Source organism: Cololabis saira, unplaced genomic scaffold (genome assembly GCF_033807715.1).
Source record: "Cololabis saira isolate AMF1-May2022 unplaced genomic scaffold, fColSai1.1 scf036, whole genome shotgun sequence".
Taxonomy (NCBI): Eukaryota; Metazoa; Chordata; class Actinopteri; order Beloniformes; family Belonidae; genus Cololabis; species Cololabis saira.
In genome coordinates this window covers 511,773-537,770 of record NW_026906200.1, presented here as the reverse complement: position 1 = coordinate 537,770, position 25,998 = coordinate 511,773, and the positions used below count along the sequence as shown (strand labels likewise).

General features: G+C 52.8%; 9 non-coding genes across 9 annotated transcripts; all 9 read right to left on the bottom strand.

Moving 5' to 3' along the window:
• Positions 1–783: 783 nt before the first annotated feature.
• trnai-aau (transfer RNA isoleucine (anticodon AAU)) lies at positions 784–857 on the bottom strand. The gene has a single exon. It is a non-coding gene; the product is annotated as a tRNA-Ile (tRNA).
• Positions 858–3,494: 2,637 nt separating this feature from the next.
• Positions 3,495–3,568, bottom strand: trnai-aau (transfer RNA isoleucine (anticodon AAU)). Its single transcript has one exon. It is a non-coding gene; the product is annotated as a tRNA-Ile (tRNA).
• A 5,770-nt stretch (positions 3,569–9,338) lies between these two features.
• On the bottom strand, positions 9,339–9,412 carry trnai-aau (transfer RNA isoleucine (anticodon AAU)). Its single transcript has one exon. It is a non-coding gene; the product is annotated as a tRNA-Ile (tRNA).
• Positions 9,413–11,825: 2,413 nt separating this feature from the next.
• On the bottom strand, positions 11,826–11,899 carry trnai-aau (transfer RNA isoleucine (anticodon AAU)). Its single transcript has one exon. It is a non-coding gene; the product is annotated as a tRNA-Ile (tRNA).
• A 2,416-nt stretch (positions 11,900–14,315) lies between these two features.
• Positions 14,316–14,389, bottom strand: trnai-aau (transfer RNA isoleucine (anticodon AAU)). The gene has a single exon. It is a non-coding gene; the product is annotated as a tRNA-Ile (tRNA).
• A 2,416-nt stretch (positions 14,390–16,805) lies between these two features.
• Positions 16,806–16,879, bottom strand: trnai-aau (transfer RNA isoleucine (anticodon AAU)). Its single transcript has one exon. It is a non-coding gene; the product is annotated as a tRNA-Ile (tRNA).
• A 2,416-nt stretch (positions 16,880–19,295) lies between these two features.
• On the bottom strand, positions 19,296–19,369 carry trnai-aau (transfer RNA isoleucine (anticodon AAU)). The gene has a single exon. It is a non-coding gene; the product is annotated as a tRNA-Ile (tRNA).
• Positions 19,370–21,785: 2,416 nt separating this feature from the next.
• trnai-aau (transfer RNA isoleucine (anticodon AAU)) lies at positions 21,786–21,859 on the bottom strand. The gene has a single exon. It is a non-coding gene; the product is annotated as a tRNA-Ile (tRNA).
• A 2,414-nt stretch (positions 21,860–24,273) lies between these two features.
• On the bottom strand, positions 24,274–24,347 carry trnai-aau (transfer RNA isoleucine (anticodon AAU)). Its single transcript has one exon. It is a non-coding gene; the product is annotated as a tRNA-Ile (tRNA).
• Positions 24,348–25,998: the final 1,651 nt, after the last annotated feature.

Sequence of the window (25,998 nt, the reverse complement as noted above, 5' to 3'; positions counted from 1 at the left end):
GACCCCCTGTTTGGACCCTGACCAGACTTTGGGAACAGTGGGTGGTTCAGCAGAGTGGCGCAGCGGAAGCGTGCTGGGCCCATAACCCAGAGGTCGATGGATCGAAACCATCCTCTGCTAGATACAACTTCAGCTATATTATGAGTCTACTCGGGGACTGGTGGTGGAAGCTGGGGGTATGGTGGTTATGCTGCTGGAGACTGGTGGTGATTTTGCTGGGGTCTGGTGGTGGAAGCTCCTGGGGTCTGGTGGTGATTTTGCTGGGGTCTGGTGGTGATTTTGCTGGGGTCTGGTGGTGAATGCTCCTGGGGTCTGGTGGTGAATGCTCCTGGGGTCTGGTGGTGGAAGCTCCAGGAGTCTGGTGATGGAAGCTCCTGGGTTCTGGTGGTGGAACCTGGGGGTTGAGCTAGTGGGGTCTCGGGGTGGAAGCTGGGGGTCGAGCTAGTGGGGTCTGGGGGTGGAAGCTGCTGGGGTGCTCCTGGGGTCTGGTGGTAGAGACTTTTTTAAAGCTTGATGATTATACTTCATCACTGAGAGTTATGTGTGTTCTCATTTTTTAAATGTTTTTTATGAAAAGTACTTTGATTTGTACATGAGATGTGTAATACAAATAAGCTTTCCTCACTTCATAAACTTAAATTCCTTATGTTTGAGTTATCTTTATTTCCTCTTAGCTTTAAGCCAGGTGATTATCAGACTTGACGACTTATTGTCGCACACCAAAGCTAACAATGGAACATACAATCTTTAGAGTCTGAAGTTTTTAAAGATAAGTAAGCAGTTTGGCCAGTATGGGGATTGAACCCATGACCTTGGCGTTATTAGCACCACGCTCTGACCTTCTGAGCTAACCGGCCTCCATGCTGGCGGCGGCATCCAGGAGTCTGGTGGTGGAAGCTGGGGGTCGAGCTAGTGGGGTCTGGGGGTGGAAGCTCCTGGGGTCTGGTGGTGGAAGCTCCTGGGGTCTGGTGGTGGAAGCTCTGGTGGTGGAAGCTCCTGGGGTCTGGTGGTGGAAGCTCCTGGGGTCTGGTGGTGGAAGCTCTGGTGGTGGAAGCTCCTGGGGTCTGGTGGTGATTTTGCTGGGGTATGGTGGTGAATGCTCCTGAGGTCTGGTGGTGGAAGCTCCAGGAGTCTGGTGGTGGAAGCTGGGGGTCGAGCTAGTGGGGTCTGGGGGTGGAAGCTGCTGGGGTCTGGTGGTGGAAGCTTCTGGGGTCTGGTGGTGGAAGCTGGGGGTCGAGCTAGTGGGGGATAACTGTCACAGACCTGGCTGATTCCATTTAGACTCTAGACCCCCTGTTTGGACCCTGACCAGACTTTGGGAACAGTGGGTGGTTCAGCAGAGTGGCGCAGCGGAAGCGTGCTGGGCCCATAACCCAGAGGTCGATGGATCGAAACCATCCTCTGCTAGATACAACTTCAGCTATATTATGAGTCTACTGTGAGATACTACCCTTGTCTCATTTAATAACAAACATAAAGTAATGTCATTATTTGTACAACTCCTCATGACTATGTTAAGAAGTGTTTTGTTTAGTTTCCTGCAAAGTAAACATAGTGGGAAGTGTTTATTTCCACATCTAATAGTGTACAAACTCAGAATTTCACACAGAGCCTATGAGAAGCATATGAGCGTTTACCATATTTAGTTACAACTACAAAACACTTAACTGACATTTTATTCTTTATTACTGAACTAAATGTTTGTCCAGATGGAAGCAACAGTATTTGTTTCCTTGCACAAGCTGACCAAAGGTCCTAACAAAAGGTCCTGAAACCAGAACATGAGTGAAAAGCAATATACGCCCTGAGCATCTGACAGAGTGCTGTCCATGGTACCAGGAGCGTCTGGGTGTTTAGGGTACCAGGGCCCTGGTCGTCCAAGTCAGCGGGCTGGCTCTTTCACTCCGGTGGCCGGTTGGGGGGGGGCTTAAGAGCGGGTCCCCGGGTTCGGACGGTGAGCCGGGTCTTTGGGTGGCTCCAGGTGAGCCGGGTTTTTTGGGCAGCGGGACGGGGAGCCGCGAGGCTGAGTGGCTTTCAGCGCCGTGCTGCCTGTATGTTTTTCTCCGGGTTGAAGGTCTTGTTTCGGGCCTGAGGCTAAGTGGCTCCGGACCGGCTGTGGTGTGTTTTTCTCTGGGCCGAGGGAAGGGGTAAGCGGATGTAATTCCCGCGATTCTCGGCTGGATCTCCGCGGTCTCAGCGCCACGAGAATGCGGATGAAGCCCCCCGATTCTCGGCTCGGCTCGCCACGAGGCTCTGGTCGAGCTGGTCCGGGGTTCCACGCACCTCCGGGGAATGGTGGTGGAAGCTGGGGGTCTGGTGGTTATGCTTCTGGGGACTGGTGGTGATTTTGCTGGGGTCTGGTGGTGGAAGCTCCTGGGGTCTGGTGGTGGAAGCTCCTGGGGTCTGGTGGTGGAAGCTCCTGGGGTCTGGTGGTGGAAGCTCTGGTGGTGGAAGCTCCTGGGGTCTGGTGGTGGAAGCTCCTGGGGTCTGGTGCTGGAAGCTCTGGTGGTGGCAGCTCCTGGGGTCTGGTGGTGGAAGCTCTGGTGGTGGAAACTCCTGGGGTCTGGTGGTGATTGTGCTGGGGTATGGTGGTGAATGCTCCTGAGGTCTGGTGGTGGAAGCTCCTGAGGTCTGGTGGTGGAAGCTCCAGGAGTCTGGTGGTGGAAGCTGGGGGTCGAGCTAGTGGGGTCTGGGGGTGGAAGCTGCTGTGGTCTGGTGGTGGAAGCTTCTGGGGTCTGGTGGTGGAAGCTGGGGGTCGAGCTAGTGGGGGATAACTGTCACAGACCTGGGTGAATCCATTTAGACTCTAGACCCCCTGTTTGGACCCTGACCAGACTTTGGGAACAGTGGGTGGTTCAGCAGAGTGGAGCAGCGGAAGCGTGCTGGGCCCATAACCCAGAGGTCGATGGATCGAAACCATCCTCTGCTAGATACAACTTCAGCTATATTATGAGTCTACTCGGGGACTGGTGGTGGAAGCTGGGGGTCTGGTGGTGGAAGCTCCTGTGTTCTGGTAGTGATTTTGCTGGGGTCTGGTGGTGAATGCTCCTGGGGTCTGGTGCTGGAAGCTCCAGGAGTCTGGTGATGGAAGCTCCTGGGTTCTGGTGGTGGAAGCTGGGGGTCGAGCTAGTGGGGTCTGGGGGTGGAAGCTGGGTGTCTGATGGTGGAAGCTGCTGGGGTGCTCCTGGGGTCTGGTGGTAGAGACTTTTTTAAAGCTTGATGATTATACTTCATCACTGAGAGTTATGTGTATTCTCATTTTTTAAATGTTTTTTATGAAAAGTACTTTGATTTGTACATGAGATGTGTAATACAAATAAGCTTTCCTCACTTCATAAACTTAAATTCCTTATGTTTGAGTTATCTTTATTTCCTCTTAGCTTTAAGTCAGGTGATTATCAGACTTGACGAATTATTGTCGCACACCAAAGCTAACAATGGAACATACAATCTTTAGAGTCTGAAGTTTTTAAAGATATGCAGAGTAAGCAGTTTGGCCAGTATGGGGATTGAACCCATGACCTTGGCGTTATTAGCACCACGCTCTGACCTTCTGAGCTAACCGGCCTCAATGCAGGCGGCGTGTGTGTGTGTGTGTGAGCGAGCAGGTGGGTCCCCTGAGGGGAAAATACAAGAATGTGTGCGCGTGTGAACTTTTACATGTTGATCTTAACTTCACACTCAGATATACCATATACTTATCTATGGCAGATAACTGTCACAGACCTGGCTGAGTCCATTTAGACTCTAGACCCCCTGTTTGGACCCTGACCAGACTTTGGGAACAGTGGGTGGTTCAGCAGAGTGGCGCAGCGGAAGCGTGCTGGGCCCATAACCCAGAGGTCGATGGATCGAAACCATCCTCTGCTAGATACAACTTCAGCTATATTATGAGTCTACTGTGAGATACTACCCCTTGTCTCATTTAATAACAAACATAAAGTGATGTCATTATTTGTACAACTCCTCATGACTATGTTAAGAAGTGTTTTGCTTAGTTTCCTGCAAAGTAAACATAGTGGGAAGTGTTTCTTTCCACATCTAATAGTGTACAAACTCAGAATTTCACACAGAGCCTATGAGAAGCATATGAGCGTTTACCATATTTAGTTACAACTACAAAACACTTAACTGACGTTTTATTCTTTATTACTGAACTAAATGTTTGTCCAGATGGAAGCAACAGTATTTGTTTCCTTGCACAAGCTGACCAAAGGTCCTAACAAAAGGTCCTGAAACCAGAACATGAGTGAAAAGCAATATACGCCTGAGCATCTGACAGAGTGCTGTCCATGGTACCAGGAGCGTCTGGGTGTTTAGGGTACCAGGGCCCTGGTCGTCCAAGTAAGCGGGCTGGCTCTTTCACTCCGGTGGCCGGTTGGGGGGGGGCTTAAGAGCGGGTCCCCGGGTTCGGACGGTGAGCCGGGTCTTTGGGTGGCTCCAGGTGAGCCGGGTTTTTTGGGCAGCGGGACGGTGAGCCGCGAGGCTGAGTGGCTTTCAGCGACGTGCTGCCTGTCAGTTTTTCTCCGGGTTGAAGGTCTTGTTTCGGGCCTGAGGCTAAGTGGCTCCGGACCGGCTGTGGTGTGTTTTTCTCTGGGCCGAGGGGAGGGGTAAGCGGATGTAAGCCCCGCGATTCTCGGCTGGATCTCCGCGGTCTCAGCGCCACGAGAATGCGGATGAAGCCCCCCGATTCTCGGCTCGGCTCGCCACGAGGCTCTGGTCGAGCTGTTCCGGGATTCCACGCACCTCCGGGGACTGGTGGTGGAAGCTGGGGGTCTGGTGGTTATGCTGCTGGGGACTGGTGGTGATTTTGCTGGGGTCTGGTGGTGGAAGCTCCTGGGGTCTGGTGGTGGAAGCTCCTGGGGTCTGGTGGTGGAAGCTCCTGGGGTCTGGTGGTGGAAGCTCTGGTGGTGGAAGCTCCTGGGGTCTGGTGGTGGAAGCTCCTGGGGTCTGGTGCTGGAAGCTCTGGTGGTGGAAGCTCCTGGGGTCTGGTGCTGGAAGCTCCTGGGGTCTGGTGCTGGAAGCTCTGGTGGTGGAAACTCCTGGGGTCTGGTGGTGATTTTGCTGGGGTATGGTGGTGAATGCTCCTGAGGTCTGGTGGTGGAAGCTCCAGGAGTCTGGTGGTGGAAGCTGGGGGTCGAGCTAGTGGGGTCTGGGGGTGGAAGCTGCTGGGGTCTGGTGGTGGAAGCTTCTGGGGTCTGGTGGTGGAAGCTGGGGGTCGAGCTAGTGGGGGATAACTGTCACAGACCTGGCTGAATCCATTTAGACTCTAGACCCCCTGTTTGGACCCTGACCAGACTTTGGGAACAGTGGGTGGTTCAGCAGAGTGGCGCAGCGGAAGCGTGCTGGGCCCATAACCCAGAGGTCGATGGATCGAAACCATCCTCTGCTAGATACAACTTCAGCTATATTATGAGTCTACTCGGGGACTGGTGGTGGAAGCTGGGGGTCTGGTGGTGGAAGCTCCTGTGTTCTGGTAGTGATTTTGCTGGGGTCTGGTGGTGAATGCTCCTGGGGTCTGGTGCTGGAAGCTCCAGGAGTCTGGTGATGGAAGCTCCTGGGTTCTGGTGGTGGAAGCTGGGGGTCGAGCTAGTGGGGTCTCGGGGTGGAAGCTGGGGGTCGAGCTATTGGGGTCTGGGGGTGGAAGCCGGGGGTCGAGCTAGTGGGGTCTGGGGGTGGAAGCTGGGGGTCTGGGGGTGGAAGCTGGGTGTCTGGTGGTGGAAGCTGCTGGGGTGCTCCTGGGGTCTGGTGGTAGAGACTTTTTTAAAGCTTGATGATTATACTTCATCACTGAGAGTTATGTGTATTCTCATTTTTTAAATGTTTTTTATGAAAAGTACTTTGATTTGTACATGAGATGTGTAATACAAATAAGCTTTCCTCACTTCATAAACTTGAATTCCTTATGTTTGAGTTATCTTTATTTCCTCTTAGCTTTAAGTCAGGTGATTATCAGACTTGACGAATTATTGTCGCACACCAAAGCTAACAATGGAACATACAATCTTTAGAGTCTGAAGTTTTTAAAGATATGCAGAGTAAGCAGTTTGGCCAGTATGGGGATTGAACCCATGACCTTGGCGTTATTAGCGGTCTTTGGGTGGCTCCAGGTGAGCCGGGTTTTTTGGGCAGCGGGACGGTGAGCCGCGAGGCTGAGTGGCTTTCAGCGACGTGCTGCCTGTCAGTTTTTCTCCGGGTTGAAGGTCTTGTTTCGGGCCTGAGGCTAAGTGGCTCCGGACCGGCTGTGGTGTGTTTTTCTCTGGGCCGAGGGGAGGGGTAAGCGGATGTAAGCCCCGCGATTCTCGGCTGGATCTCCGCGGTCTCAGCGCCACGAGAATGCGGATGAAGCCCCCCGATTCTCGGCTCGGCTCGCCACGAGGCTCTGGTCGAGCTGGTCCGGGATTCCACGCACCTCCGGGGACTGGTGGTGGAAGCTGGGGGTCTGGTGGTTATGCTGCTGGGGACTGGTGGTGATTTTGCTGGGGTCTGGTGGTGGAAGCTCCTGGGGTCTGGTGGTGGAAGCTCCTGGGGTCTGGTGGTGGAAGCTCCTGGGGTCTGGTGGTGGAAGCTCTGGTGGTGGAAGCTCCTGGGGTCTGGTGGTGGAAGCTCCTGGGGTCTGGTGCTGGAAGCTCTGGTGGTGGAAGCTCCTGGGGTCTGGTGCTGGAAGCTCCTGGGGTCTGGTGGTGGAAGCTCTGGTGGTGGAAACTCCTGGGGTCTGGTGGTGATTTTGCTGGGGTATGGTGGTGAATGCTCCTGAGGTCTGGTGGTGGAAGCTCCAGGAGTCTGGTGGTGGAAGCTGGGGGTCGAGCTAGTGGGGTCTGGGGGTGGAAGCTGCTGGGGTCTGGTGGTGGAAGCTTCTGGGGTCTGGTGGTGGAAGCTGGGGGTCGAGCTAGTGGGGGATAACTGTCACAGACCTGGCTGAATCCATTTAGACTCTAGACCCCCTGTTTGGACCCTGACCAGACTTTGGGAACAGTGGGTGGTTCAGCAGAGTGGCGCAGCGGAAGCGTGCTGGGCCCATAACCCAGAGGTCGATGGATCGAAACCATCCTCTGCTAGATACAACTTCAGCTATATTATGAGTCTACTCGGGGACTGGTGGTGGAAGCTGGGGGTCTGGTGGTGGAAGCTCCTGTGTTCTGGTAGTGATTTTGCTGGGGTCTGGTGGTGAATGCTCCTGGGGTCTGGTGCTGGAAGCTCCAGGAGTCTGGTGATGGAAGCTCCTGGGTTCTGGTGGTGGAAGCTGGGGGTCGAGCTAGTGGGGTCTCGGGGTGGAAGCTGGGGGTCGAGCTATTGGGGTCTGGGGGTGGAAGCCGGGGGTCGAGCTAGTGGGGTCTGGGGGTGGAAGCTGGGTGTCTGGTGGTGGAAGCTGCTGGGGTGCTCCTGGGGTCTGGTGGTAGAGACTTTTTTAAAGCTTGATGATTATACTTCATCACTGAGAGTTATGTGTATTCTCATTTTTTAAATGTTTTTTATGAAAAGTACTTTGATTTGTACATGAGATGTGTAATACAAATAAGCTTTCCTCACTTCATAAACTTAAATTCCTTATGTTTGAGTTATCTTTATTTCCTCTTAGCTTTAAGTCAGGTGATTATCAGACTTGACGAATTATTGTCGCACACCAAAGCTAACAATGGAACATACAATCTTTAGAGTCTGAAGTTTTTAAAGATATGCAGAGTAAGCAGTTTGGCCAGTATGGGGATTGAACCCATGACCTTGGCGTTATTAGCGGTCTTTGGGTGGCTCCAGGTGAGCCGGGTTTTTTGGGCAGCGGGACGGTGAGCCGCGAGGCTGAGTGGCTTTCAGCGACGTGCTGCCTGTCAGTTTTTCTCCGGGTTGAAGGTCTTGTTTCGGGCCTGAGGCTAAGTGGCTCCGGACCGGCTGTGGTGTGTTTTTCTCTGGGCCGAGGGGAGGGGTAAGCGGATGTAAGCCCCGCGATTCTCGGCTGGATCTCCGCGGTCTCAGCGCCACGAGAATGCGGATGAAGCCCCCCGATTCTCGGCTCGGCTCGCCACGAGGCTCTGGTCGAGCTGGTCCGGGATTCCACGCACCTCCGGGGACTGGTGCTGGAAGCTGGGGGTCTGGTGGTTATGCTGCTGGGGACTGGTGGTGATTTTGCTGGGGTCTGGTGGTGGAAGCTCCTGGGGTCTGGTGGTGGAAGCTCCTGGGGTCTGGTGGTGGAAGCTCCTGGGGTCTGGTGGTGGAAGCTCTGGTGGTGGAAGCTCCTGGGGTCTGGTGGTGGAAGCTCCTGGGGTCTGGTGCTGGAAGCTCTGGTGGTGGAAGCTCCTGGGGTCTGGTGCTGGAAGCTCCTGGGGTCTGGTGGTGGAAGCTCTGGTGGTGGAAACTCCTGGGGTCTGGTGGTGATTTTGCTGGGGTATGGTGGTGAATGCTCCTGAGGTCTGGTGGTGGAAGCTCCAGGAGTCTGGTGGTGGAAGCTGGGGGTCGAGCTAGTGGGGTCTGGGGGTGGAAGCTGCTGGGGTCTGGTGGTGGAAGCTTCTGGGGTCTGGTGGTGGAAGCTGGGGGTCGAGCTAGTGGGGGATAACTGTCACAGACCTGGCTGAATCCATTTAGACTCTAGACCCCCTGTTTGGACCCTGACCAGACTTTGGGAACAGTGGGTGGTTCAGCAGAGTGGCGCAGCGGAAGCGTGCTGGGCCCATAACCCAGAGGTCGATGGATCGAAACCATCCTCTGCTAGATACAACTTCAGCTATATTATGAGTCTACTCGGGGACTGGTGGTGGAAGCTGGGGGTCTGGTGGTGGAAGCTCCTGTGTTCTGGTAGTGATTTTGCTGGGGTCTGGTGGTGAATGCTCCTGGGGTCTGGTGCTGGAAGCTCCAGGAGTCTGGTGATGGAAGCTCCTGGGTTCTGGTGGTGGAAGCTGGGGGTCGAGCTAGTGGGGTCTCGGGGTGGAAGCTGGGGGTCGAGCTATTGGGGTCTGGGGGTGGAAGCCGGGGGTCGAGCTAGTGGGGTCTGGGGGTGGAAGCTGGGTGTCTGGTGGTGGAAGCTGCTGGGGTGCTCCTGGGGTCTGGTGGTAGAGACTTTTTTAAAGCTTGATGATTATACTTCATCACTGAGAGTTATGTGTATTCTCATTTTTTAAATGTTTTTTATGAAAAGTACTTTGATTTGTACATGAGATGTGTAATACAAATAAGCTTTCCTCACTTCATAAACTTAAATTCCTTATGTTTGAGTTATCTTTATTTCCTCTTAGCTTTAAGTCAGGTGATTATCAGACTTGACGAATTATTGTCGCACACCAAAGCTAACAATGGAACATACAATCTTTAGAGTCTGAAGTTTTTAAAGATATGCAGAGTAAGCAGTTTGGCCAGTATGGGGATTGAACCCATGACCTTGGCGTTATTAGCACCACGCTCTGACCTTCTGAGCTAACCGGCCTCAATGCTGGCGGCGTGTGTGTGTGTGTGTGAGCGAGCAGGTGGGTCCCCTGAGGGGAAAATACAAGAATGTGTGCGCGTGTGAACTTTTACATGTTGATCTTAACTTCACACTCAGATATACCATATACTTATCTATGGCAGATAACTGTCACAGACCTGGCTGAGTCCATTTAGACTCTAGACCCCCTGTTTGGACCCTGACCAGACTTTGGGAACAGTGGGTGGTTCAGCAGAGTGGCGCAGCGGAAGCGTGCTGGGCCCATAACCCAGAGGTCGATGGATCGAAACCATCCTCTGCTAGATACAACTTCAGCTATATTATGAGTCTACTGTGAGATACTACCCTTGTCTCATTTAATAACAAACATAAAGTGATGTCATTATTTGTACAACTCCTCATGACTATGTTAAGAAGTGTTTTGTTTAGTTTCCTGCAAAGTAAACATAGTGGGAAGTGTTTCTTTCCACATCTAATAGTGTACAAACTCAGAATTTCACACAGAGCCTATGAGAAGCATATGAGCGTTTACCATATTTAGTTACAACTACAAAACACTTAACTGACGTTTTATTCTTTATTACTGAACTAAATGTTTGTCCAGATGGAAGCAACAGTATTTGTTTCCTTGCACAAGCTGACCAAAGGTCCTAACAAAAGGTCCTGAAACCAGAACATGAGTGAAAAGCAATATACGCCTGAGCATCTGACAGAGTGCTGTCCATGGTACCAGAAGCGTCTGGGTGTTTAGGGTACCAGGGCCCTGGTCGTCCAAGTAAGCGGGCTGGCTCTTTCACTCCGGTGGCCAGTTGGGGGGGGGGCTTAAGAGCGGGTCCCCGGGTTCGGACGGTGAGCCGGGTCTTTGGGTGGCTCCAGGTGAGCCGGGTTTTTTGGGCAGCGGGACGGTGAGCCGCGAGGCTGAGTGGCTTTCAGCGACGTGCTGCCTGTCAGTTTTTCTCCGGGTTGAAGGTCTTGTTTCGGGCCTGAGGCTAAGTGGCTCCGGACCGGCTGTGGTGTGTTTTTCTCTGGGCCGAGGGGAGGGGTAAGCGGATGTAAGCCCCGCGATTCTCGGCTGGATCTCCGCGGTCTCAGCGCCACGAGAATGCGGATGAAGCCCCCCGATTCTCGGCTCGGCTCGCCACGAGGCTCTGGTCGAGCTGGTCCGGGATTCCACGCACCTCCGGGGACTGGTGGTGGAAGCTGGGGGTCTGGTGGTTATGCTGCTGGGGACTGGTGGTGATTTTGCTGGGGTCTGGTGGTGGAAGCTCCTGGGGTCTGGTGGTGGAAGCTCCTGGGGTCTGGTGGTGGAAGCTCCTGGGGTCTGGTGGTGGAAGCTCCTGGGGTCTGGTGGTGGAAGCTCTGGTGGTGGAAGCTCCTGGGGTCTGGTGGTGGAAGCTCCTGGGGTCTGGTGCTGGAAGCTCTGGTGGTGGAAGCTCCTGGGGTCTGGTGGTGGAAGCTCTGGTGGTGGAAACTCCTGGGGTCTGGTGGTGATTTTGCTGGGGTATGGTGGTGAATGCTCCTGAGGTCTGGTGGTGGAAGCTCCTGAGGTCTGGTGGTGGAAGCTCCAGGAGTCTGGTGGTGGAAGCTGGGGGTCGAGCTAGTGGGGTCTGGGGGTGGAAGCTGCTGGGGTCTGGTGGTGGAAGCTTCTGGGGTCTGGTGGTGGAAGCTGGGGGTCGAGCTAGTGGGGGATAACTGTCACAGACCTGGCTGAATCCATTTAGACTCTAGACCCCCTGTTTGGACCCTGACCAGACTTTGGGAACAGTGGGTGGTTCAGCAGAGTGGCGCAGCGGAAGCGTGCTGGGCCCATAACCCAGAGGTCGATGGATCGAAACCATCCTCTGCTAGATACAACTTCAGCTATATTATGAGTCTACTCGGGGACTGGTGGTGGAAGCTGGGGGTCTGGTGGTGGAAGCTCCTGTGTTCTGGTAGTGATTTTGCTGGGGTCTGGTGGTGAATGCTCCTGGGGTCTGGTGCTGGAAGCTCCAGGAGTCTGGTGATGGAAGCTCCTGGGTTCTGGTGGTGGAAGCTGGGGGTCGAGCTAGTGGGGTCTGGGGGTGGAAGCTGGGTGTCTGGTGGTGGAAGCTGCTGGGGTGCTCCTGGGGTCTGGTGGTAGAGACTTTTTTAAAGCTTGATGATTATACTTCATCACTGAGAGTTATGTGTATTCTCATTTTTTAAATGTTTTTTTATGAAAAGTACTTTGATTTGTACATGAGATGTGTAATACAAATAAGCTTTCCTCACTTCATAAACTTAAATTCCTTATGTTTGAGTTATCTTTATTTCCTCTTAGCTTTAAGTCAGGTGATTATCAGACTTGACGAATTATTGTCGCACACCAAAGCTAACAATGGAACATACAATCTTTAGAGTCTGAAGTTTTTAAAGATATGCAGAGTAAGCAGTTTGGCCAGTATGGGGATTGAACCCATGACCTTGGCGTTATTAGCACCACGCTCTGACCTTCTGAGCTAACCGGCCTCAATGCTGGCGGCGCGTGTGTGTGTGTGTGTGTGAGCGAGCAGGTGGGTCCCCTGAGGGGAAAATACAAGAATGTGTGCGCGTGTGAACTTTTACATGTTGATCTTAACTTCACACTCAGATATACCATATACTTATCTATGGCAGATAACTGTCACAGACCTGGCTGAGTCCATTTAGACTCTAGACCCCCTGTTTGGACCCTGACCAGACTTTGGGAACAGTGGGTGGTTCAGCAGAGTGGCGCAGCGGAAGCGTGCTGGGCCCATAACCCAGAGGTCGATGGATCGAAACCATCCTCTGCTAGATACAACTTCAGCTATATTATGAGTCTACTGTGAGATACTACCCTTGTCTCATTTAATAACAAACATAAAGTGATGTCATTATTTGTACAACTCCTCATGACTATGTTAAGAAGTGTTTTGTTTAGTTTCCTGCAAAGTAAACATAGTGGGAAGTGTTTCTTTCCACATCTAATAGTGTACAAACTCAGAATTTCACACAGAGCCTATGAGAAGCATATGAGCGTTTACCATATTTAGTTACAACTACAAAACACTTAACTGACGTTTTATTCTTTATTACTGAACTAAATGTTTGTCCAGATGGAAGCAACAGTATTTGTTTCCTTGCACAAGCTGACCAAAGGTCCTAACAAAAGGTCCTGAAACCAGAACATGAGTGAAAAGCAATATACGCCTGAGCATCGGACAGAGTGCTGTCCATGGTACCAGGAGCGTCTGGGTGTTTAGGGTACCAGGGCCCTGGTCGTCCAAGTAAGCGGGCTGGCTCTTTCACTCCGGTGGCCGGTTGGGGGGGGGCTTAAGAGCGGGTCCCCGGGTTCGGACGGTGAGCCGGGTCTTTGGGTGGCTCCAGGTGAGCCGGGTTTTTTGGGCAGCGGGACGGTGAGCCGCGAGGCTGAGTGGCTTTCAGCGACGTGCTGCCTGTCAGTTTTTCTCCGGGTTGAAGGTCTTGTTTCGGGCCTGAGGCTAAGTGGCTCCGGACCGGCTGTGGTGTGTTTTTCTCTGGGCCGAGGGGAGGGGTAAGCGGATGTAAGCCCCGCGATTCTCGGCTGGATCTCCGCGGTCTCAGCGCCACGAGAATGCGGATGAAGCCCCCCGATTCTCGGCTCGGCTCGCCACGAGGCTCTGGTCGAGCTGGTCCGGGATTCCACGCACCTCCGGGGACTGGTGGTGGAAGCTGGGGGTCTGGTGGTTATGCTGCTGGGGACTGGTGGTGATTTTGCTGGGGTCTGGTGGTGGAAGCTCCTGGGGTCTGGTGGTGGAAGCTCCTGGGGTCTGGTGGTGGAAGCTCCTGGGGTCTGGTGGTGGAAGCTCCTGGGGTCTGGTGGTGGAAGCTCTGGTGGTGGAAGCTCCTGGGGTCTGGTGGTGGAAGCTCCTGGGGTCTGGTGCTGGAAGCTCTGGTGGTGGAAGCTCCTGGGGTCTGGTGGTGGAAGCTCTGGTGGTGGAAACTCCTGGGGTCTGGTGGTGATTTTGCTGGGGTATGGTGGTGAATGCTCCTGAGGTCTGGTGGTGGAAGCTCCTGAGGTCTGGTGGTGGAAGCTCCAGGAGTCTGGTGGTGGAAGCTGGGGGTCGAGCTAGTGGGGTCTGGGGGTGGAAGCTGCTGGGGTCTGGTGGTGGAAGCTTCTGGGGTCTGGTGGTGGAAGCTGGGGGTCGAGCTAGTGGGGGATAACTGTCACAGACCTGGCTGAATCCATTTAGACTCTAGACCCCCTGTTTGGACCCTGACCAGACTTTGGGAACAGTGGGTGGTTCAGCAGAGTGGCGCAGCGGAAGCGTGCTGGGCCCATAACCCAGAGGTCGATGGATCGAAACCATCCTCTGCTAGATACAACTTCAGCTATATTATGAGTCTACTCGGGGACTGGTGGTGGAAGCTGGGGGTCTGGTGGTGGAAGCTCCTGTGTTCTGGTAGTGATTTTGCTGGGGTCTGGTGGTGAATGCTCCTGGGGTCTGGTGCTGGAAGCTCCAGGAGTCTGGTGATGGAAGCTCCTGGGTTCTGGTGGTGGAAGCTGGGGGTCGAGCTAGTGGGGTCTGGGGGTGGAAGCTGGGTGTCTGGTGGTGGAAGCTGCTGGGGTGCTCCTGGGGTCTGGTGGTAGAGACTTTTTTAAAGCTTGATGATTATACTTCATCACTGAGAGTTATGTGTATTCTCATTTTTTAAATGTTTTTTTATGAAAAGTACTTTGATTTGTACATGAGATGTGTAATACAAATAAGCTTTCCTCACTTCATAAACTTAAATTCCTTATGTTTGAGTTATCTTTATTTCCTCTTAGCTTTAAGTCAGGTGATTATCAGACTTGACGAATTATTGTCGCACACCAAAGCTAACAATGGAACATACAATCTTTAGAGTCTGAAGTTTTTAAAGATATGCAGAGTAAGCAGTTTGGCCAGTATGGGGATTGAACCCATGACCTTGGCGTTATTAGCACCACGCTCTGACCTTCTGAGCTAACCGGCCTCAATGCTGGCGGCGCGTGTGTGTGTGTGTGTGTGAGCGAGCAGGTGGGTCCCCTGAGGGGAAAATACAAGAATGTGTGCGCGTGTGAACTTTTACATGTTGATCTTAACTTCACACTCAGATATACCATATACTTATCTATGGCAGATAACTGTCACAGACCTGGCTGAGTCCATTTAGACTCTAGACCCCCTGTTTGGACCCTGACCAGACTTTGGGAACAGTGGGTGGTTCAGCAGAGTGGCGCAGCGGAAGCGTGCTGGGCCCATAACCCAGAGGTCGATGGATCGAAACCATCCTCTGCTAGATACAACTTCAGCTATATTATGAGTCTACTGTGAGATACTACCCTTGTCTCATTTAATAACAAACATAAAGTGATGTCATTATTTGTACAACTCCTCATGACTATGTTAAGAAGTGTTTTGTTTAGTTTCCTGCAAAGTAAACATAGTGGGAAGTGTTTCTTTCCACATCTAATAGTGTACAAACTCAGAATTTCACACAGAGCCTATGAGAAGCATATGAGCGTTTACCATATTTAGTTACAACTACAAAACACTTAACTGACGTTTTATTCTTTATTACTGAACTAAATGTTTGTCCAGATGGAAGCAACAGTATTTGTTTCCTTGCACAAGCTGACCAAAGGTCCTAACAAAAGGTCCTGAAACCAGAACATGAGTGAAAAGCAATATACGCCTGAGCATCGGACAGAGTGCTGTCCATGGTACCAGGAGCGTCTGGGTGTTTAGGGTACCAGGGCCCTGGTCGTCCAAGTAAGCGGGCTGGCTCTTTCACTCCGGTGGCCGGTTGGGGGGGGGCTTAAGAGCGGGTCCCCGGGTTCGGACGGTGAGCCGGGTCTTTGGGTGGCTCCAGGTGAGCCGGGTTTTTTGGGCAGCGGGACGGTGAGCCGCGAGGCTGAGTGGCTTTCAGCGACGTGCTGCCTGTCAGTTTTTCTCCGGGTTGAAGGTCTTGTTTCGGGCCTGAGGCTAAGTGGCTCCGGACCGGCTGTGGTGTGTTTTTCTCTGGGCCGAGGGGAGGGGTAAGCGGATGTAAGCCCCGCGATTCTCGGCTGGATCTCCGCGGTCTCAGCGCCACGAGAATGCGGATGAAGCCCCCCGATTCTCGGCTCGGCTCGCCACGAGGCTCTGGTCGAGCTGGTCCGGGATTCCACGCACCTCCGGGGACTGGTGGTGGAAGCTGGGGGTCTGGTGGTTATGCTGCTGGGGACTGGTGGTGATTTTGCTGGGGTCTGGTGGTGGAAGCTCCTGGGGTCTGGTGGTGGAAGCTCCTGGGGTCTGGTGGTGGAAGCTCCTGGGGTCTGGTGGTGGAAGCTCCTGGGGTCTGGTGGTGGAAGCTCTGGTGGTGGAAGCTCCTGGGGTCTGGTGGTGGAAGCTCCTGGGGTCTGGTGCTGGAAGCTCTGGTGGTGGAAGCTCCTGGGGTCTGGTGGTGGAAGCTCTGGTGGTGGAAACTCCTGGGGTCTGGTGGTGATTTTGCTGGGGTATGGTGGTGAATGCTCCTGAGGTCTGGTGGTGGAAGCTCCTGAGGTCTGGTGGTGGAAGCTCCAGGAGTCTGGTGGTGGAAGCTGGGGGTCGAGCTAGTGGGGTCTGGGGGTGGAAGCTGCTGGGGTCTGGTGGTGGAAGCTTCTGGGGTCTGGTGGTGGAAGCTGGGGGTCGAGCTAGTGGGGGATAACTGTCACAGACCTGGCTGAATCCATTTAGACTCTAGACCCCCTGTTTGGACCCTGACCAGACTTTGGGAACAGTGGGTGGTTCAGCAGAGTGGCGCAGCGGAAGCGTGCTGGGCCCATAACCCAGAGGTCGATGGATCGAAACCATCCTCTGCTAGATACAACTTCAGCTATATTATGAGTCTACTCGGGGACTGGTGGTGGAAGCTGGGGGTCTGGTGGTGGAAGCTCCTGTGTTCTGGTAGTGATTTTGCTGGGGTCTGGTGGTGAATGCTCCTGGGGTCTGGTGCTGGAAGCTCCAGGAGTCTGGTGATGGAAGCTCCTGGGTTCTGGTGGTGGAAGCTGGGGGTCGAGCTAGTGGGGTCTGGGGGTGGAAGCTGGGTGTCTGGTGGTGGAAGCTGCTGGGGTGCTCCTGGGGTCTGGTGGTAGAGACTTTTTTAAAGCTTGATGATTATACTTCATCACTGAGAGTTATGTGTATTCTCATTTTTTAAATGTTTTTTTATGAAAAGTACTTTGATTTGTACATGAGATGTGTAATACAAATAAGCTTTCCTCACTTCATAAACTTAAATTCCTTATGTTTGAGTTATCTTTATTTCCTCTTAGCTTTAAGTCAGGTGATTATCAGACTTGACGAATTATTGTCGCACACCAAAGCTAACAATGGAACATACAATCTTTAGAGTCTGAAGTTTTTAAAGATATGCAGAGTAAGCAGTTTGGCCAGTATGGGGATTGAACCCATGACCTTGGCGTTATTAGCACCACGCTCTGACCTTCTGAGCTAACCGGCCTCAATGCTGGCGGCGCGTGTGTGTGTGTGTGTGTGAGCGAGCAGGTGGGTCCCCTGAGGGGAAAATACAAGAATGTGTGCGCGTGTGAACTTTTACATGTTGATCTTAACTTCACACTCAGATATACCATATACTTATCTATGGCAGATAACTGTCACAGACCTGGCTGAGTCCATTTAGACTCTAGACCCCCTGTTTGGACCCTGACCAGACTTTGGGAACAGTGGGTGGTTCAGCAGAGTGGCGCAGCGGAAGCGTGCTGGGCCCATAACCCAGAGGTCGATGGATCGAAACCATCCTCTGCTAGATACAACTTCAGCTATATTATGAGTCTACTGTGAGATACTACCCTTGTCTCATTTAATAACAAACATAAAGTGATGTCATTATTTGTACAACTCCTCATGACTATGTTAAGAAGTGTTTTGTTTAGTTTCCTGCAAAGTAAACATAGTGGGAAGTGTTTCTTTCCACATCTAATAGTGTACAAACTCAGAATTTCACACAGAGCCTATGAGAAGCATATGAGCGTTTACCATATTTAGTTACAACTACAAAACACTTAACTGACGTTTTATTCTTTATTACTGAACTAAATGTTTGTCCAGATGGAAGCAACAGTATTTGTTTCCTTGCACAAGCTGACCAAAGGTCCTAACAAAAGGTCCTGAAACCAGAACATGAGTGAAAAGCAATATACGCCTGAGCATCGGACAGAGTGCTGTCCATGGTACCAGGAGCGTCTGGGTGTTTAGGGTACCAGGGCCCTGGTCGTCCAAGTAAGCGGGCTGGCTCTTTCACTCCGGTGGCCGGTTGGGGGGGGGCTTAAGAGCGGGTCCCCGGGTTCGGACGGTGAGCCGGGTCTTTGGGTGGCTCCAGGTGAGCCGGGTTTTTTGGGCAGCGGGACGGTGAGCCGCGAGGCTGAGTGGCTTTCAGCGACGTGCTGCCTGTCAGTTTTTCTCCGGGTTGAAGGTCTTGTTTCGGGCCTGAGGCTAAGTGGCTCCGGACCGGCTGTGGTGTGTTTTTCTCTGGGCCGAGGGGAGGGGTAAGCGGATGTAAGCCCCGCGATTCTCGGCTGGATCTCCGCGGTCTCAGCGCCACGAGAATGCGGATGAAGCCCCCCGATTCTCGGCTCGGCTCGCCACGAGGCTCTGGTCGAGCTGGTCCGGGATTCCACGCACCTCCGGGGACTGGTGGTGGAAGCTGGGGGTCTGGTGGTTATGCTGCTGGGGACTGGTGGTGATTTTGCTGGGGTCTGGTGGTGGAAGCTCCTGGGGTCTGGTGGTGGAAGCTCCTGGGGTCTGGTGGTGGAAGCTCCTGGGGTCTGGTGGTGGAAGCTCCTGGGGTCTGGTGGTGGAAGCTCTGGTGGTGGAAGCTCCTGGGGTCTGGTGGTGGAAGCTCCTGGGGTCTGGTGCTGGAAGCTCTGGTGGTGGAAGCTCCTGGGGTCTGGTGGTGGAAGCTCTGGTGGTGGAAACTCCTGGGGTCTGGTGGTGATTTTGCTGGGGTATGGTGGTGAATGCTCCTGAGGTCTGGTGGTGGAAGCTCCTGAGGTCTGGTGGTGGAAGCTCCAGGAGTCTGGTGGTGGAAGCTGGGGGTCGAGCTAGTGGGGTCTGGGGGTGGAAGCTGCTGGGGTCTGGTGGTGGAAGCTTCTGGGGTCTGGTGGTGGAAGCTGGGGGTCGAGCTAGTGGGGGATAACTGTCACAGACCTGGCTGAATCCATTTAGACTCTAGACCCCCTGTTTGGACCCTGACCAGACTTTGGGAACAGTGGGTGGTTCAGCAGAGTGGCGCAGCGGAAGCGTGCTGGGCCCATAACCCAGAGGTCGATGGATCGAAACCATCCTCTGCTAGATACAACTTCAGCTATATTATGAGTCTACTCGGGGACTGGTGGTGGAAGCTGGGGGTCTGGTGGTGGAAGCTCCTGTGTTCTGGTAGTGATTTTGCTGGGGTCTGGTGGTGAATGCTCCTGGGGTCTGGTGCTGGAAGCTCCAGGAGTCTGGTGATGGAAGCTCCTGGGTTCTGGTGGTGGAAGCTGGGGGTCGAGCTAGTGGGGTCTGGGGGTGGAAGCTGGGTGTCTGGTGGTGGAAGCTGCTGGGGTGCTCCTGGGGTCTGGTGGTAGAGACTTTTTTAAAGCTTGATGATTATACTTCATCACTGAGAGTTATGTGTATTCTCATTTTTTAAATGTTTTTTTATGAAAAGTACTTTGATTTGTACATGAGATGTGTAATACAAATAAGCTTTCCTCACTTCATAAACTTAAATTCCTTATGTTTGAGTTATCTTTATTTCCTCTTAGCTTTAAGTCAGGTGATTATCAGACTTGACGAATTATTGTCGCACACCAAAGCTAACAATGGAACATACAATCTTTAGAGTCTGAAGTTTTTAAAGATATGCAGAGTAAGCAGTTTGGCCAGTATGGGGATTGAACCCATGACCTTGGCGTTATTAGCACCACGCTCTGACCTTCTGAGCTAACCGGCCTCAATGCTGGCGGCGCGTGTGTGTGTGTGTGTGTGAGCGAGCAGGTGGGTCCCCTGAGGGGAAAATACAAGAATGTGTGCGCGTGTGAACTTTTACATGTTGATCTTAACTTCACACTCAGATATACCATATACTTATCTATGGCAGATAACTGTCACAGACCTGGCTGAGTCCATTTAGACTCTAGACCCCCTGTTTGGACCCTGACCAGACTTTGGGAACAGTGGGTGGTTCAGCAGAGTGGCGCAGCGGAAGCGTGCTGGGCCCATAACCCAGAGGTCGATGGATCGAAACCATCCTCTGCTAGATACAACTTCAGCTATATTATGAGTCTACTGTGAGATACTACCCTTGTCTCATTTAATAACAAACATAAAGTGATGTCATTATTTGTACAACTCCTCATGACTATGTTAAGAAGTGTTTTGTTTAGTTTCCTGCAAAGTAAACATAGTGGGAAGTGTTTCTTTCCACATCTAATAGTGTACAAACTCAGAATTTCACACAGAGCCTATGAGAAGCATATGAGCGTTTACCATATTTAGTTACAACTACAAAACACTTAACTGACGTTTTATTCTTTATTACTGAACTAAATGTTTGTCCAGATGGAAGCAACAGTATTTGTTTCCTTGCACAAGCTGACCAAAGGTCCTAACAAAAGGTCCTGAAACCAGAACATGAGTGAAAAGCAATATACGCCTGAGCATCGGACAGAGTGCTGTCCATGGTACCAGGAGCGTCTGGGTGTTTAGGGTACCAGGGCCCTGGTCGTCCAAGTAAGCGGGCTGGCTCTTTCACTCCGGTGGCCGGTTGGGGGGGGGCTTAAGAGCGGGTCCCCGGGTTCGGACGGTGAGCCGGGTCTTTGGGTGGCTCCAGGTGAGCCGGGTTTTTTGGGCAGCGGGACGGTGAGCCGCGAGGCTGAGTGGCTTTCAGCGACGTGCTGCCTGTCAGTTTTTCTCCGGGTTGAAGGTCTTGTTTCGGGCCTGAGGCTAAGTGGCTCCGGACCGGCTGTGGTGTGTTTTTCTCTGGGCCGAGGGGAGGGGTAAGCGGATGTAAGCCCCGCGATTCTCGGCTGGATCTCCGCGGTCTCAGCGCCACGAGAATGCGGATGAAGCCCCCCGATTCTCGGCTCGGCTCGCCACGAGGCTCTGGTCGAGCTGGTCCGGGATTCCACGCACCTCCGGGGACTGGTGGTGGAAGCTGGGGGTCTGGTGGTTATGCTGCTGGGGACTGGTGGTGATTTTGCTGGGGTCTGGTGGTGGAAGCTCCTGGGGTCTGGTGGTGGAAGCTCCTGGGGTCTGGTGGTGGAAGCTCCTGGGGTCTGGTGGTGGAAGCTCCTGGGGTCTGGTGGTGGAAGCTCTGGTGGTGGAAGCTCCTGGGGTCTGGTGGTGGAAGCTCCTGGGGTCTGGTGCTGGAAGCTCTGGTGGTGGAAGCTCCTGGGGTCTGGTGGTGGAAGCTCTGGTGGTGGAAACTCCTGGGGTCTGGTGGTGATTTTGCTGGGGTATGGTGGTGAATGCTCCTGAGGTCTGGTGGTGGAAGCTCCTGAGGTCTGGTGGTGGAAGCTCCAGGAGTCTGGTGGTGGAAGCTGGGGGTCGAGCTAGTGGGGTCTGGGGGTGGAAGCTGCTGGGGTCTGGTGGTGGAAGCTTCTGGGGTCTGGTGGTGGAAGCTGGGGGTCGAGCTAGTGGGGGATAACTGTCACAGACCTGGCTGAATCCATTTAGACTCTAGACCCCCTGTTTGGACCCTGACCAGACTTTGGGAACAGTGGGTGGTTCAGCAGAGTGGCGCAGCGGAAGCGTGCTGGGCCCATAACCCAGAGGTCGATGGATCGAAACCATCCTCTGCTAGATACAACTTCAGCTATATTATGAGTCTACTCGGGGACTGGTGGTGGAAGCTGGGGGTCTGGTGGTGGAAGCTCCTGTGTTCTGGTAGTGATTTTGCTGGGGTCTGGTGGTGAATGCTCCTGGGGTCTGGTGCTGGAAGCTCCAGGAGTCTGGTGATGGAAGCTCCTGGGTTCTGGTGGTGGAAGCTGGGGGTCGAGCTAGTGGGGTCTGGGGGTGGAAGCTGGGTGTCTGGTGGTGGAAGCTGCTGGGGTGCTCCTGGGGTCTGGTGGTAGAGACTTTTTTAAAGCTTGATGATTATACTTCATCACTGAGAGTTATGTGTATTCTCATTTTTTAAATGTTTTTTTATGAAAAGTACTTTGATTTGTACATGAGATGTGTAATACAAATAAGCTTTCCTCACTTCATAAACTTAAATTCCTTATGTTTGAGTTATCTTTATTTCCTCTTAGCTTTAAGTCAGGTGATTATCAGACTTGACGAATTATTGTCGCACACCAAAGCTAACAATGGAACATACAATCTTTAGAGTCTGAAGTTTTTAAAGATATGCAGAGTAAGCAGTTTGGCCAGTATGGGGATTGAACCCATGACCTTGGCGTTATTAGCACCACGCTCTGACCTTCTGAGCTAACCGGCCTCAATGCTGGCGGCGCGTGTGTGTGTGTGTGTGAGCGAGCAGGTGGGTCCCCTGAGGGGAAAATACAAGAATGTGTGCGCGTGTGAACTTTTACATGTTGATCTTAACTTCACACTCAGATATACCATATACTTATCTATGGCAGATAACTGTCACAGACCTGGCTGAGTCCATTTAGACTCTAGACCCCCTGTTTGGACCCTGACCAGACTTTGGGAACAGTGGGTGGTTCAGCAGAGTGGCGCAGCGGAAGCGTGCTGGGCCCATAACCCAGAGGTCGATGGATCGAAACCATCCTCTGCTAGATACAACTTCAGCTATATTATGAGTCTACTGTGAGATACTACCCTTGTCTCATTTAATAACAAACATAAAGTGATGTCATTATTTGTACAACTCCTCATGACTATGTTAAGAAGTGTTTTGTTTAGTTTCCTGCAAAGTAAACATAGTGGGAAGTGTTTCTTTCCACATCTAATAGTGTACAAACTCAGAATTTCACACAGAGCCTATGAGAAGCATATGAGCGTTTACCATATTTAGTTACAACTACAAAACACTTAACTGACGTTTTATTCTTTATTACTGAACTAAATGTTTGTCCAGATGGAAGCAACAGTATTTGTTTCCTTGCACAAGCTGACCAAAGGTCCTAACAAAAGGTCCTGAAACCAGAACATGAGTGAAAAGCAATATACGCCTGAGCATCGGACAGAGTGCTGTCCATGGTACCAGGAGCGTCTGGGTGTTTAGGGTACCAGGGCCCTGGTCGTCCAAGTAAGCGGGCTGGCTCTTTCACTCCGGTGGCCGGTTGGGGGGGGGCTTAAGAGCGGGTCCCCGGGTTCGGACGGTGAGCCGGGTCTTTGGGTGGCTCCAGGTGAGCCGGGTTTTTTGGGCAGCGGGACGGTGAGCCGCGAGGCTGAGTGGCTTTCAGCGACGTGCTGCCTGTCAGTTTTTCTCCGGGTTGAAGGTCTTGTTTCGGGCCTGAGGCTAAGTGGCTCCGGACCGGCTGTGGTGTGTTTTTCTCTGGGCCGAGGGGAGGGGTAAGCGGATGTAAGCCCCGCGATTCTCGGCTGGATCTCCGCGGTCTCAGCGCCACGAGAATGCGGATGAAGCCCCCCGATTCTCGGCTCGGCTCGCCACGAGGCTCTGGTCGAGCTGGTCCGGGATTCCACGCACCTCCGGGGACTGGTGGTGGAAGCTGGGGGTCTGGTGGTTATGCTGCTGGGGACTGGTGGTGATTTTGCTGGGGTCTGGTGGTGGAAGCTCCTGGGGTCTGGTGGTGGAAGCTCCTGGGGTCTGGTGGTGGAAGCTCCTGGGGTCTGGTGGTGGAAGCTCCTGGGGTCTGGTGGTGGAAGCTCTGGTGGTGGAAGCTCCTGGGGTCTGGTGGTGGAAGCTCCTGGGGTCTGGTGCTGGAAGCTCTGGTGGTGGAAGCTCCTGGGGTCTGGTGGTGGAAGCTCTGGTGGTGGAAACTCCTGGGGTCTGGTGGTGATTTTGCTGGGGTATGGTGGTGAATGCTCCTGAGGTCTGGTGGTGGAAGCTCCTGAGGTCTGGTGGTGGAAGCTCCAGGAGTCTGGTGGTGGAAGCTGGGGGTCGAGCTAGTGGGGTCTGGGGGTGGAAGCTGCTGGGGTCTGGTGGTGGAAGCTTCTGGGGTCTGGTGGTGGAAGCTGGGGGTCGAGCTAGTGGGGGATAACTGTCACAGACCTGGCTGAATCCATTTAGACTCTAGACCCCCTGTTTGGACCCTGACCAGACTTTGGGAACAGTGGGTGGTTCAGCAGAGTGGCGCAGCGGAAGCGTGCTGGGCCCATAACCCAGAGGTCGATGGATCGAAACCATCCTCTGCTAGATACAACTTCAGCTATATTATGAGTCTACTCGGGGACTGGTGGTGGAAGCTGGGGGTCTGGTGGTGGAAGCTCCTGTGTTCTGGTAGTGATTTTGCTGGGGTCTGGTGGTGAATGCTCCTGGGGTCTGGTGCTGGAAGCTCCAGGAGTCTGGTGATGGAAGCTCCTGGGTTCTGGTGGTGGAAGCTGGGGGTCGAGCTAGTGGGGTCTGGGGGTGGAAGCTGGGTGTCTGGTGGTGGAAGCTGCTGGGGTGCTCCTGGGGTCTGGTGGTAGAGACTTTTTTAAAGCTTGATGATTATACTTCATCACTGAGAGTTATGTGTATTCTCATTTTTTAAATGTTTTTTTATGAAAAGTACTTTGATTTGTACATGAGATGTGTAATACAAATAAGCTTTCCTCACTTCATAAACTTAAATTCCTTATGTTTGAGTTATCTTTATTTCCTCTTAGCTTTAAGTCAGGTGATTATCAGACTTGACGAATTATTGTCACACACCAAAGCTAACAATGGAACATACAATCTTTAGAGTCTGAAGTTTTTAAAGATATGCAGAGTAAGCAGTTTGGCCAGTATGGGGATTGAACCCATGACCTTGGCGTTATTAGCACCACGCTCTGACCTTCTGAGCTAACCGGCCTCAATGCTGGCGGCGCGTGTGTGTGTGTGTGTGTGAGCGAGCAGGTGGGTCCCCTGAGGGGAAAATACAAGAATGTGTGCGCGTGTGAACTTTTACATGTTGATCTTAACTTCACACTCAGATATACCATATACTTATCTATGGCAGATAACTGTCACAGACCTGGCTGAGTCCATTTAGACTCTAGACCCCCTGTTTGGACCCTGACCAGACTTTGGGAACAGTGGGTGGTTCAGCAGAGTGGCGCAGCGGAAGCGTGCTGGGCCCATAACCCAGAGGTCGATGGATCGAAACCATCCTCTGCTAGATACAACTTCAGCTATATTATGAGTCTACTGTGAGATACTACCCTTGTCTCATTTAATAACAAACATAAAGTGATGTCATTATTTGTACAACTCCTCATGACTATGTTAAGAAGTGTTTTGTTTAGTTTCCTGCAAAGTAAACATAGTGGGAAGTGTTTCTTTCCACATCTAATAGTGTACAAACTCAGAATTTCACACAGAGCCTATGAGAAGCATATGAGCGTTTACCATATTTAGTTACAACTACAAAACACTTAACTGACGTTTTATTCTTTATTACTGAACTAAATGTTTGTCCAGATGGAAGCAACAGTATTTGTTTCCTTGCACAAGCTGACCAAAGGTCCTAACAAAAGGTCCTGAAACCAGAACATGAGTGAAAAGCAATATACGCCTGAGCATCGGACAGAGTGCTGTCCATGGTACCAGGAGCGTCTGGGTGTTTAGGGTACCAGGGCCCTGGTCGTCCAAGTAAGCGGGCTGGCTCTTTCACTCCGGTGGCCGGTTGGGGGGGGGCTTAAGAGCGGGTCCCCGGGTTCGGACGGTGAGCCGGGTCTTTGGGTGGCTCCAGGTGAGCCGGGTTTTTTGGGCAGCGGGACGGTGAGCCGCGAGGCTGAGTGGCTTTCAGCGACGTGCTGCCTGTCAGTTTTTCTCCGGGTTGAAGGTCTTGTTTCGGGCCTGAGGCTAAGTGGCTCCGGACCGGCTGTGGTGTGTTTTTCTCTGGGCCGAGGGGAGGGGTAAGCGGATGTAAGCCCCGCGATTCTCGGCTGGATCTCCGCGGTCTCAGCGCCACGAGAATGCGGATGAAGCCCCCCGATTCTCGGCTCGGCTCGCCACGAGGCTCTGGTCGAGCTGGTCCGGGATTCCACGCACCTCCGGGGACTGGTGGTGGAAGCTGGGGGTCTGGTGGTTATGCTGCTGGGGACTGGTGGTGATTTTGCTGGGGTCTGGTGGTGGAAGCTCCTGGGGTCTGGTGGTGGAAGCTCCTGGGGTCTGGTGGTGGAAGCTCCTGGGGTCTGGTGGTGGAAGCTCCTGGGGTCTGGTGGTGGAAGCTCTGGTGGTGGAAGCTCCTGGGGTCTGGTGGTGGAAGCTCCTGGGGTCTGGTGCTGGAAGCTCTGGTGGTGGAAGCTCCTGGGGTCTGGTGGTGGAAGCTCTGGTGGTGGAAACTCCTGGGGTCTGGTGGTGATTTTGCTGGGGTATGGTGGTGAATGCTCCTGAGGTCTGGTGGTGGAAGCTCCTGAGGTCTGGTGGTGGAAGCTCCAGGAGTCTGGTGGTGGAAGCTGGGGGTCGAGCTAGTGGGGTCTGGGGGTGGAAGCTGCTGGGGTCTGGTGGTGGAAGCTTCT